The sequence below is a fragment of the Echinops telfairi genome, unplaced genomic scaffold (assembly GCF_000313985.2).
Source record: "Echinops telfairi isolate 266 unplaced genomic scaffold, ASM31398v2 ScPeMD7_3533;HRSCAF=4204_1, whole genome shotgun sequence".
In the NCBI taxonomy this organism is placed as follows: domain Eukaryota; kingdom Metazoa; phylum Chordata; class Mammalia; order Afrosoricida; family Tenrecidae; genus Echinops; species Echinops telfairi.
Window position 1 is genome coordinate 21,141,091 of NW_022107432.1, and position 12,645 is coordinate 21,153,735.

General features: G+C 45.8%; 1 protein-coding gene across 8 annotated transcripts in view; it reads left to right on the top strand.

The window, feature by feature from the left end:
* SUPT3H (SPT3 homolog, SAGA and STAGA complex component) overlaps positions 1–12,645 on the top strand; it is a 442,749-nt gene that overhangs the window by 395,720 nt on the left and 34,384 nt on the right. The gene's annotated exons all lie outside the window — the stretch shown is intronic.

Genomic DNA, 12,645 nt, shown 5'->3' on the forward strand with positions numbered 1-12,645 from the left:
TCGGACAGGACCCTGGGAGAGTTGTTGGCATCCTTTGGTCAACACATTTGTCAGAGTATTTTCTTTTTTTTTTCCCCCCAACGTTCTTCTATGGTTCTATTAAGCAATAACCTCATTAGCAACACATTCTGAGTGGTATAGTATGATGGCTTTACTACAAAGGGGTTCTGTATTTCAGTTGCCAGGATATAACACTCTTATGACAGGGGAGAAAAAGAAAACTTGCTCTGAAGGAGAAGCTTAGACATTATTTACTCTAAATATTAGAGCTTTCCATTTGAAAGTTTACAGAGGCCGAAGAATTGTTGAATTTGGAGATTTCAAAATAAAAATCTCCAGCATACTCTAAAAACGTTTCCACCTTGAAAACAAGTCCCATTGCCCCCTGTGAGCATTCGCCTTACACAGCTCAGGATTCGGCTATAAGTTATTTTCATCACAAATACCTTTCACTGGGAGACACAGTATCACCCTCTCTTGGAATGACACAAGGCAAACATTCTGCCCCGGGCTGGGCATCCTGAAAACAGACTGTCAGTTGTGTTACAGGAGGTGGACGCTTTCGACCTCTGTCCGTCAGGTCTATTTTTGAGGCTGCGTCGAGTTAGAGCAGAGCAGACTCAGAAAGGCCACGTCCAAATTCATCCTGGCAAGATTTCAGGAGCGCTGGGAACTGGCACATTGAAATCATTTCCAGCTCCAAACTTTTTTTTTTTTTCTTTCATTTTTACTGTGAGCTTCATGTCATATTTGAATTAAAACTAAAGGAAAACATGTTGCTACTGAGTTTACCTCTTTGGGGCCCTCCACTTGCTCCACACTGGCCAAATGCATCACAAGCGATGGTGTTGTTCAGAGAGGGGTTATGTGTGTATAAGGTCTCGAGCAACCTAGAAACAGCCCTCTGTTGACCACTTAAAGGAAAGCTCATTGCCTTCTCCGGTCCTTCTCCGGGTACTTGTCACTCTCTTGTGCTGATTTTTGGAGTTCCGGGTGGGTGAGGCAGGGAATTGGAGTGGAGGCAAGTCCACAGACAGACTCACCAAGTTGACTGAAACGATGTGAAATGCCATCTAGGAAGTCAGAACCAGGCGAATGTCGACAGTTCCATACAGTTCACCCTGATCATTATTTTGATCGGTTTTCCATTTGAAGTGGCCCTTCGGTTTACCATTGATCCCGTCAGATAAAATAAATCCATCTACACGGACGATCCATGACTAAAAAGATCCAAAAGGTTCTCTGAGCCTCAGTTGCTTTACTTAACAAATGGCCTGAGTAACGCTATCCTTGTGGTAATGGGGACTAAGTCTAAGGGCCGTAGAAGAGCGCATGACACATAATCATCACTCAGGAAACTCGCCCATTAATCACATTGTCATCCTGGCCAACCTCTTGCCACTTTGTTCAACAAATATGTTTTGACATCCGGCCACATGGCAGGTTAGGTACCAGATGCTAAAGACCGCCCGTTCTCAACAGGCTTCCCTCCGTGCGCTCAAGGAACGTGCAGGCCAGCACGCAGGCCGTCAGAGTACTGTGCATGCACATGAGGACAGCTTAACTTTCCCCGTGACCAGGGAAAGCTTCCTGAAGGAAGGGTCATCTAACCGAAGTTTAGAAGGTTAATGGAAGTTAGCCAGGCAAAAAGCGCCAGGAAGAGCTGCCATCGGCTTGAATGTCCAGCCTAGAGATCAGTGGATGAGCCAGCCTGGTGTGACCTGAAACCTGGACTGTGACCATGAGTCAAGTCACTGTGCACCTCTTGACTTGAACCCCGTACCCCATCCTGCAGCAGGTTCCCCCTGTTGTCCTCAAAGCAGAGTTATAGGACTTCTAACCTGACCACAAACTTATTTCCAGTTACTAATTTGGATCTCTTACATATGTATTTAATTTTTTTATGTTGGTTGTTTCCCCCCCTTATATCAAAGTCTAAAGGTAATTTGATATAGCAGAGACCCTAGGTAGGAAAAATGAACTTAAAAGCAAAACACTGGCCTTGGGAGTCTAAAGCCGTTTTAAACAAAATCAGTTACGAGTGAGTGGCACACAGTCACAGTAGCACCATGGCAGAGGCCCCTGGTTGGTCGGTGCAGTTGGGTTGGTTCCAACTCATGGAGGCCCTTCGTGCACAGGATGAAACATCTTCTGGTCCTGCACCATCTTCACTCCTATTGCCAAGTTCAAACCCAGTGCTGCAGCCACTTGGTCAGTACACCTCCTTGCAGGCCTTCCTCTCTTTTGCTGACCCTCTAACAAAGGGCTGCCCCCTTTCCAGGTACCAGTTCCTCCTGATTACATGTCCAAAGTACATGAGACGTAGTCTTACCATCCTCACTTCCAAGGAGTATTCTGGCTGGATTTCTTCCAAGAGGGACCTTTCCATTCTTCAGTATTCTTCACCAACACCACTATTCAAATGCATCATTCGTCACTAGTCTTCCTTCTTCGCTGTCTAGCTTTTGCGTGCCCGTGAGACTGTGATAGGTAGGTTTATTGTGTCAACCTAGCTAATAGGAACATGTGGGATGAATCAGGTCTCAGTTTGGCTGGAAGGCAAAGATATAAATGGCTCTGCAAGGCCCAACCCCGTCTCTCTTGCTCTCTGGGGACCAGACCAGTGTGTGGCTGCTTTAGCTAGTTCTCTGCCTCAGCCTGTGAGCTACACTATCTGTGGGCCGAGCCAAGCCAACCCGTGGATCATGTTGCTAAAGTTTGAGGCTCCTTCGAGACCACCTTTGCCATGCTGCTGGTGCATCCATCACTTGAGCTTGAGGCTGGTGGATTCTGTCACCTTGCATTGCTTGAGTTCAATATCCCATCCGGACCTCGCTAAACTCCTGAGCTACTGACTGTTGCTGACCCACCCTGCTGTTTGCTGCCTTCAGACAGACTTTGACTGCCTTGCCCGAGGGAGGACTCTGCTGTCTGCTTCTTGACCTTGGGCCTGGAAGCCCATAGAAGTTAAAGGACTTCCAGTATTAACTATTCCACAAAAGGGAGTTGAACTGAGCCCTCTGTATGACTGTGTAGACTAATTAGCTGTTGTAGTCCTTCTTACTGTATAAATTATCTATCTATCTATCTATCTATCTATCTATCTATCTATCTATCTATCTATCTATATATATATATATCATCATAAGTGTCCTGGTTTTGTTTTTCTGTAGAACCCTGCCTAACCCAGAGACCTCTTGAATTATTGTTCTTGGTTGTACATGCCTTATTCCTCTTAGTGTCATCATTGTTTCCGAACATTTTACTAGGATTTTTGCAGAAGATTTTCCCAGTGAAATATGTCATTTGATTTCTTGACTGCTATTTCCATGGGCATTTATTGTGGATCCAAGTAAGATGAAAACCTTGACAATCTCAATATTTTCTCAGTTTATCCTGATGCTCCTTATTAATCTAGTTGATGGATTTTTATTTTCTTAATATTAGATGTAATTCATACTAAAGGCTATATGTAGTCTTTAATCTTTACCAGAAAGTACTGCAGCTTCTTCCTTTTCAAAAGCAAGGTGCGTCTTCTGCGTATTGCAGGTTATGAAGGAGACTCCTTAAGGTCCTGACGCTGCATTCTTCATATAGTGTAGCTTCTTACTTTATTTGCTCAGCAGACAGATTAAACACATCCGGTGTAAGAGTACAATCCTAGTGCACACCTTTCCTGATTTTAAACAACACAGTATCCTTTTGCTTTGTCCTGACTGCCTTTTGGCCTGTGCACCAGCTCCACACGAGCATAAAGTGTTCTGGAATTTCCGTTCTTCCCAATGTTATCCATCGTTTGTTATGATCCACACAATCCTGGTTTTCTGCTTTCAGCCAAAATCCAACTGATGTCGTCAATGAGTATCTTCTGTGCCCTCTTCTGAATCCAGCTTGAAATATCTGGCAGCTCCCTGTTGATGTACTGCTGCAACCATCAACACGGTAAAATTGTACTTGTGTATGATATTAATGATATTGTTCAATAATTTCCACATTCCATTGAGTTTCCTTTCTTTGATATAGACAGAAATATGGATCTTTTCCAGTCTGTTGGCCCAATTAGCGGTCTCCCAAATCTTTTGGCTTCCAGCATTATGTCTATTTGCTGAAGTATCTCAATTGGCGTTTCCTCGATTCCTGACTGAAACCTTGCTTTTTGCTAATGCCTTCAATGCAGCTTGGGCTTCTTCCCTTAGTACCAGCGATTCTTGAGCAGATGCTGAAATAGCTGAACACCAACCAATTATTTTTTGGTACAGTGACTGTATATTTCCTCATAGTCTTTTGATGTTTCCTCCATCATTCAGTAGTTTATGTGTAGAGAGGTCTGTAACTTAGAGTTTGAATTTTTCTTGAGTTTGTTCAGCTTGAAAACTGCTGAACATATTCTTCCCTTTGGATTTTCTAACCAGGAGCCCTGGTGGCATTGTGGTCTGTGCACTGAACGGCCGACCACGGCGTCCATATTTCAAACTCACCAAGGACGACGACGAGGACGATATCTACAACATCCACTCCATAAGGACTTACAGGGTCAGCAGCCAGCAAGGCGCAGTTCTGCCCTGTCCTGTCGGGTCGTTAGGAAGCGGCATCTACTGTAGTCCAGGGGGGTTAGGGTTGTGGGAGGTGTTCTAGCTCTAGCTCTTGGCACATTTTGCTTTTTAACAGTGTACTTTGTCCACTCGACCCACCCTTTAAAATCCCCCGTGCAGTTCTTTGACTTCATCACGTCTTTCCGTTGCCGTGGTTCCTCAGGCCCCTCTGACACCCGCTTCTTTCCTGTCTCTTGAGTGACCTTCTGCTTTCTTTCTGTTTGATGGCCTTGATATCAATCACAACACATCTGGTTTTCAGTCGCTGGTGCTCAATGTAGGAAATATGTTCTGGAGATGGTCTCTAAATTTAGGTACGATATATTCACAGTCATGTTTCTTTCTCTTCCTACTAAAATAGACCGTGTGCATCTGTTAAGCTTTATGTTTGATAAGGGCACCATCAGTGGTGCGTCTTGTTTCCTTTGTTTTTCCTGGACGTCACCCTAAGAAGGCTAAAGATAAGACAATCTGGGGGAGAGAGAATGCAGGCACTCAAATGAATAGGAGACCTCCTCATTAGCATACGTTGAGATTCTGGATTTTTAATAAAAGCATGTATATCTCTGGATCTTTAAAAACCCTGCATATTGTTCAGCCTAAATGTTTTGGGTTGGTTTATGATATAGAAGATTGATGGGATTGAAATATATCTTTTACTCCATCTTACAACATACCGAATTCCATATTCATGAATGCCAAAATCCCAGTGATGTCTTTACTGCAGGCTTGATTCTCATTTATGAGTTCCATGTTAAACTGTTAAATCAACAGACTCATCACCTTAGCCTTAAATTAGCATAGCACATCATTAGGGGAAGCCATGCTGTACATTTAATTGCTGTTTCTAAAAGTTATGCCATTTTGCCATACCCTGCCTTCGTGTCCATATGTTACCATGTTTAATTTACAAGGAGTTTGTTTAATTTACAACAAGCTCCTGGGCTGCTTCCTGTTGTTCACGAGCCCCCTCAGAGCCCAACTGTTTAGTAATAGCCAGGGCTGTTGCGATGTGAATATTTGAAATATAGCTGAACTAAAATGATATAGGATCAGAGGGCAAATGTTAGAGAATTGGAAAAATAGAGAAAACAGCGCAGCATAAAATGTCAAACCACATTTCAGGCCACTTTTACTGTATTTCCATAAATGTATGAGGGAATTATGTTGCAAATGCTTGAAACTGTTTATTTTCATTTTTTGGCCTGATTTTTTAGCATGGAAGAAACCATGTCTAATGATCTTGAGTATTCTTAAAGAAAAAGAAATTATATTTTACATAATGGTTTGCATGTGTGAGCTCCCTCTGGCAGAAGCACTCTAATTAGTGTGTCGTCTCCGGAGACTATCTGTCTTAAAGATGCAGTGGCCGCACTGGGCCTCCAGCACCCAGTGCAGGACATGGGGATTTTGTTCAAAGAGAAACACCATCCCTTTCCACTTATCCGGTCTCGCGCCTTCCTGCCTCTTTGGCTCAAGCCGGGGCAGCAAAGGACAGCTAGCTGCATGCCCACCATGTTCGGCCTTCCCCGTTCAGCAAGCCGTGGAGAAAGATCTTGGCTTCTTGGCATTCATAACTTTGCTTCAGCTTGACATGCAATGACGCGGGCAGCTTTTCAGAAGTGGAAAAGGTACAATAAAAGGGGGCTGAACTTCCTGTGTTACTCATAAAGTAGCAGATTCAGCAAAGGTTTCCTGTCCTCTGGGAACGGCCTTATTCTCCCCTGGAGACCCGAGCTTGTGGAATATTATTTCCTTGTGCAACTTTCATTGAAACTATTAAAAGACCATCAGCTTGAGTAGGCAGAGTGGCAAGCAGTATGAAGCTCTTTCAGCCTTGCTATTAAGCAAGAATCCCTGTGTGGTAAAAGCTTGCCTGCCTTTTCGACAAAAGTCAAAAAGTCCCAGATCAGAGGAAGAGGGACAAAGAGGTGAATGAAGTCTGCCACGGAACCGACAGTAAAGCCACACGTAGGAGGAAAACTGTGGATACATGGGTCACGGGTCTCGATGATGAACGGCTGTGATCCTTGCCACTTACATGGCAAACACATGCTCCCCAAACCAAGCACACGCCACCACTGTCCCAGTAGCCTTTGCTCTCCATTAGCTCCTGATTTCCTGTAATGCTCGAGGAATTGGAATTGCCCACGGGCCAGCGCCAGTGGCCGCACAGGAGGGGTCATAGAAAGATATGAAGAAATCATTGAGGACCAAGGATGACAGTTTCACGAGGCGAGCCGAGCAAGAAAAACAGTGCTCCTGGTCCTGGTTGGCATTAGTTTGCCTGCGTTTCTGAGGGCACTAGAGACAGGGTGTCGGCTGCCCCTTATCTGTTACAGTGCAGGTCCGAAAGCCAGCAGATGAGAAGCTGCTGCCTCCGAAGAAGCTTCTGCCCATCAAAACTGACCAGCCCAAGGAGATGGGGGACGCACGGCCACCAGCCCGTCCCACCAGCACAGCAAGGCCAGAGTTGAGCGTGTGGTGTTCTGTGACTCCCTAGCAAGTGCAGCGTGTGTACGCACCACGTCCTGCATGGAAAGAACCTAGACTTTGAAAGCCATAGACACAAGTTGCGCAGTCAGGTCCACTCGGGAACTGTAAGTCGCTCAACGGAATGGGAGAGGATGGTTTTTCGTTCATCAAGAACATGTTTTGTGCTGCTTCATTTTTGCTCTTATCTCTGAGAGGAAACACTGTATTTTATGGAAAGGGAGGCTTGGTGGCACAGTGGTTATGGACTCGGCTGCTGGCTAGAAGGTCAGTGGTTCGAACCCACCAGCCACTCCCCGAGGCAAAGATGTAGCAGGCTCCTTGCATAAGAGTACAGCCCAGCGAACCTTCCGGGACAGTCCTTCTCTGTCTCGTGTGATTGCTCAGCGTCCGAATCAGCTTGACAGCAGCAGGCTGCGTTTTTGTTCTTTTTGTCAGTGTTTTATTACTTTGCTTTTAAAATGGGCATTTTCTTGGGTCTTAAGGACAGAGGTAATCCAGTTTCATAAGATAGGCTTGTCCCATATGGAAGAAGCACACTAGCCTGTGTGATCACGAGGTGTGAATGGGATCAGGTATCAGGCATCAAAGAACAAAAAAAATCATTATCAATGTGAATGAGGGGGAGTGCAGATTAGAGACCCAAAACCCATCTGTAGACAACTGGACATCCCCTTACAGAAGGTCTCGGGGAGGAGATGAACCAGTCAGGGTGCAGTGTAGCAATGATGAAACATACAACTTTCCTCTACTTCTTTAATGCTTCCTCCCCCCACTATCAAGATCCCAATTCTACCTTACAAATCCGGCTAGACCAGAGCATGCATGTACACGGATACAGATAAACCCCTCAGGACCAAGAATGAGAGTGGCCATACCAGGAGGGGAAGGGGAAGGTGGGATAGACTGATCACAAGGGGGAACTGATCACAAGGATCTACATAAAACCCCCTCACTGGGGGACAGACAACAGAAAAGTGGGTGAAGGGAGACATCGGTCAGTGTAAGACATGACAAAATGATAATAATTTATAAATTATCAAGGGTTCGTGAAGGAGGGGCTGGGGAGGGAGGGGAAAAAGTGATCTGATACCAATGGCTCAAGTAGAAAGCAAATGTTTTGAGAATGATGAGGGCAACAAATGTACTTGGCACAATGGATGGATGTATGGGTTGTAATACAAGTTGTACGAACCCCCAATAAAAAGATTTTTAAAAGAAAAAAAAAAAAGATAGGCTTTCAAGTATTTGAAGACAGTCACCGCGTTTCCAGATTCTGTTGTCATTAGCGGTTGTCAGGTGCTGCCAAGGTGGTTTTGACCCATCCACCCTGTGCGCAACGGGACGAAGGAATCATGCCGCCCGAGCCTTCCTCACCATGGCGGTTGCCTTTGGCTCTGCTGTTGCAGCCCCGTGTCAGTCCGTCTCCTTGATGGTCGTTGTCCTCTTTGCTGACTGGTCTCTCCTAATAGCATGTCCAAAGCATGTGAGACCTGGTCTTGCCGTCATCGCTTCCAAGGAGCAAGCTAGCTGGACTTCTTCCAAGACAGGCTTGTTTGTCCTGGCAGTGGGAACTTTGGGGTGCTTCCAATGTTCTTGGTCCATACCATCATCATTCAGCTGCTTTGATTCTTCTACCATCCTCCTTATTTATTGTCCAACTGTCACATGCAAACGAGGCCATTGAAACGCCCTGGCTTGGCGCAAGCGCACCTTCTTCTCAAAGGAACAATCTGCTCTTCCCAATTCTTAAAGAAGTCTCCTGCAGCCAATTTTCCCATCGCAATACGACTTTTGATTTCCTGCCTGCTGCTTCCGTGAGCGTTGATTGTGGATCCAAGCGAGATGAAATCCTCGACAACTCCGTCTTTTTCACCATGGCGGTGTCCTTCCGTCCAGTTGGGAGGGTTTGGGTTTTCTTTACACTGAGTTGCAACCCATACTTAGGATCTCTCCTTGATCTTTATCAGGAGGTACTTCAAGTTCCCCTCACTTTTAGCAAGCAGAGTTGTGTCATCTGTATATCACAGGTCGTTGGTGAGCTTCCTCCACTCCTGCTGCCACATTCTTCTCCACGTGGTCTTGCTTCTTGGATGATTTGCTCAGCATCCAGCTCGAATACGTCTGGTGAGAGGCTACAACCCTGACGCACACCTTTCCTGATGTTACCCCCCAAGGTGCTGCCTTGTGCTGTCCCTTCGACTGCCGCTTCATCCACGCACAGGTTCTGCGTGAGCACAATGAAATGTTCTAGAACTCTCGTTCTTCATAATAGTGTGCATAATTTGCTATTATCTGGATAGCCAAATAGTCAATAAAACATAAGTAAATCCTTTTCTGTTGTTCTCTGCTTTCAGCCAATATCCACCTGGCATCATGGATGATACTCCCACCTCCCACCTCCTCTTCTGAATTGGGTTTGGCTTTCTGGCGGATCTCTGTTGTCAATGTACTCCTGCAAGCATTTTGAATCCTCTTCAGCAAAGTTTTGCTTGCATATGATACTAATGATATTGCTCGATAATTTCCACATTCCATTGAGTCAGCTTTTTTTTACTGGGGCACAAATACGGATGTTTTCCTGTCCGTTGACCAGGGAGCCATCTCCCAAACGTCTTGGCCTAGGCTAGTGTAGCCTCCGGGGCTTCATCAGCTTGTTGAAGCATTTCAATTGGCGTTCTGTCAGTTCCTGGGAAGGTTTTCCAATAATGCCTTCAGTACACTTTGGACTTCTTGATCCTATGTTACCTCTCGCAATAGTTTAATGTCAACCAGTTCTTTTTGGTACTGTCCCTCTGTATATTCCTTCCATTGTCTCTTGATGCTTCTTGCATCTTTCAATATTTTGCCCATAGACTCCTTCAGTATTGCAGCTTGAGTTTTGATTTTTCCTCCCCTTCAGTTCTTTCACCTTGCGATGTGGTATGTCCGTCCTCTTTGACTTTGTAACTCCAGGTCTTGGCACATTTCTTTGTGTGTGTATACTTTAATGATTCTGTTGGAGTCATTCAATAAGTATCTAAGGGGTAAATAAGTTTCTAGGTATCTTTTCTATTGATATCTCTTTTTAAGCCACCTTTTAGGTATATTTTAAATGCTTACCTATTTGTTTTAGTGTGTTTGGGGCCCTGTGTAGGGAATATAAAACATGCTTATTGAGTGAGGAGAGGCCAACAGAAGCCTCCTGGAGCTCAGTCTGGTCGGGAGGAGAAGAGAGGAACCTCCCAGAGAGAGGCAGCTCCACACCATTGACCCCTCCAAGCTGTCTCACTTCAGAGCCACGTTCAACCGAGGAGCCAGCTGACTTGCTGTCTCTACTGAGTGCTATTCGTTTTGCTTGACTGGCCAGAGCATGGTTGCTTGCAGAGTGCAGCCTGGAGAATAGCTCTGAGTGGGGTGAAGGTGGTGTGCTGGCGCCAGGAGAGAAGCTGACGAGCAGTTAGGGGGTTGCTACGAGAGTTTATGAAGATCTCATGGTGCTGTGTATTTTTGCTTGTGAAGGTGAATTTCAGCCAGCTCTTTCTTGTGTAAGATCACCACCCCAGTATGAAATTGTGCTTCTGTATGTTCCTTATATATATTCTCCTGCTGGGAGTTCAACTCTGTATTTACCGTTATAATTTATGATATGCGCCTTTCCAAGACACAGGCATAGTATGACTTCATTGCTTTAATTGTCTGGATGCCATGCCCGTGAGATCTTCATCTGCCTTGTCCAGTCTGCTGTACCCAGTGCGGAGCCCTCAGGTGGGCAGAGAGTCCACTTTGGCCATCCATCTATCTCCTGCATGCGTCTCCTGAATGCATGCTTCCCACGATGATGTTAGCGCGTCCTCAGGATAACAGTGATGTTCAATGTGGACTCAGGAGCCAGGGGCTCCCTGGATTCACAACATGACTCCTCCCCTGAGCAGCTGCGTGACCTAAGGAACGCTGTTGGGACATTGTGTTGGGCTAAGTGGAAAGTTGGTGGTTCGAACCCCCCAGCCACTCCCACAGCAGGAGAACGATGGAGCAGTCTGCCTCCTTAGAGGTTGATAGCCTGGGAAATCCTAAGGAGCAGTTTATGTAGTAACATCACCTTCCTATAGTAGCATGCTTAGAACAGTGCCTGGCACGGAGCAGACACAGTATGTTGGCTTTTATTATTGTTGTTGTTACCAAAGAACAAGAGTTTATTTCTCTTCCTTTCCAGAAGAGGAAGGCACCTATTTGGTAAAATGTTTTCTCCAGCCTCCTGAACAGTATGTTGCCCCACCCGCCACCATACTCACAGTGGCTGTTGGGCTTGAGCCCATGTCGGCAGCCATTGTTTCTGTTCATCTCACCCAGGGGCTTCCTTGTTCTTGCCGACCCTCTATATCATGTTGTAAGGTTAGGAACATGGACGTCCATCCTAACTCTCAATTTAGAAGTCCATTCTGAGCCAGAGGGCTGCGTAGAGCGTCCTAACGATGATGGTTGCACTGCTTCCAAGACGGCTGCTTTTTCCTTTTGGCAGCCCACGGTAATATCAGTATCCTGTGCCAGCACCACGATTCAAAGCCACGGGTTCTTCAGGCGCCTTCCTTATTCAGGGTCCGTCTTCCGCATGCATATGAGGTGATGGAAAGTTCCCTGGCTTGGAAGCAGTAGAGCCAGAATGCTCCTGAGACGCAAAGATGATGAGCCTCCGTTGCACTTACTGTAGACATGTTCTTCCGAGAGGTCGATCCCTGGAGAAGGACATCATGCTCAGGAAACGGACGGACAGCAAAAATTGGAAAGCGCCCAAGAAGACGGGTTGACATAGTGGCTCAACAATGAACTCCAATATAAGAACGATTGTGAGGTTATCGGAGGGCTGTTGTCCTTGCGGGGGTCGCTGAGAGTCAGAACCCAGCCAATGGCACCTGAAACCGTGATGACAAAGGGTGACCAAATGGCCGCATAAACCTACAAAAACAAAGCAAACATTGATTCCGAGGCATAGAGACCTTTTAGATGGGGTAGAATTGCCTCCTAGGAGCTCCTCGCCTCAAATCTTCCTGGAAACAGACTGCCGGTGGATTCAGATTGCTGACCTTTTAGTTTTCAACTACATCATGATCCACACCCCCCAAGCTCACTGCTGCGCACGCAGCTCCACCTCACTGTGGCCCTGTGGGGCAGGGTAGCACTGCCCCATAGGGCTTCCAAGGTGATAAATCTTTGCGGAAGCAGACTGTCACATATGTCCTCCAGTGAAGTGGCCAGTGAGTTTGAACCACCGACCTTTTGGTTAGCAGCCAAGTGCTGTAACCACCGTGACACCAGAGCTCCTAATTTTTGCTAGTGAGCGCCTCCTTTACTACACCTCCCCTCTGCCCTTACCCAAGGGTCAACTCATGGGATCCGAAACACCTGTGTAAGAAGCCGCGCTGTTTACGCACAGTGAGTGTTTGTGTGGTAGAACATAAGAGCATCTATGTGCTGATAGGTTTTTTTGGTTACTAAAGCCCTAGAAGGTAAAAATAATAATTTACCACAGCTATGAGGATAATCTCATCTGCAAATTACAGTAAATAAATGTACTTCTTTT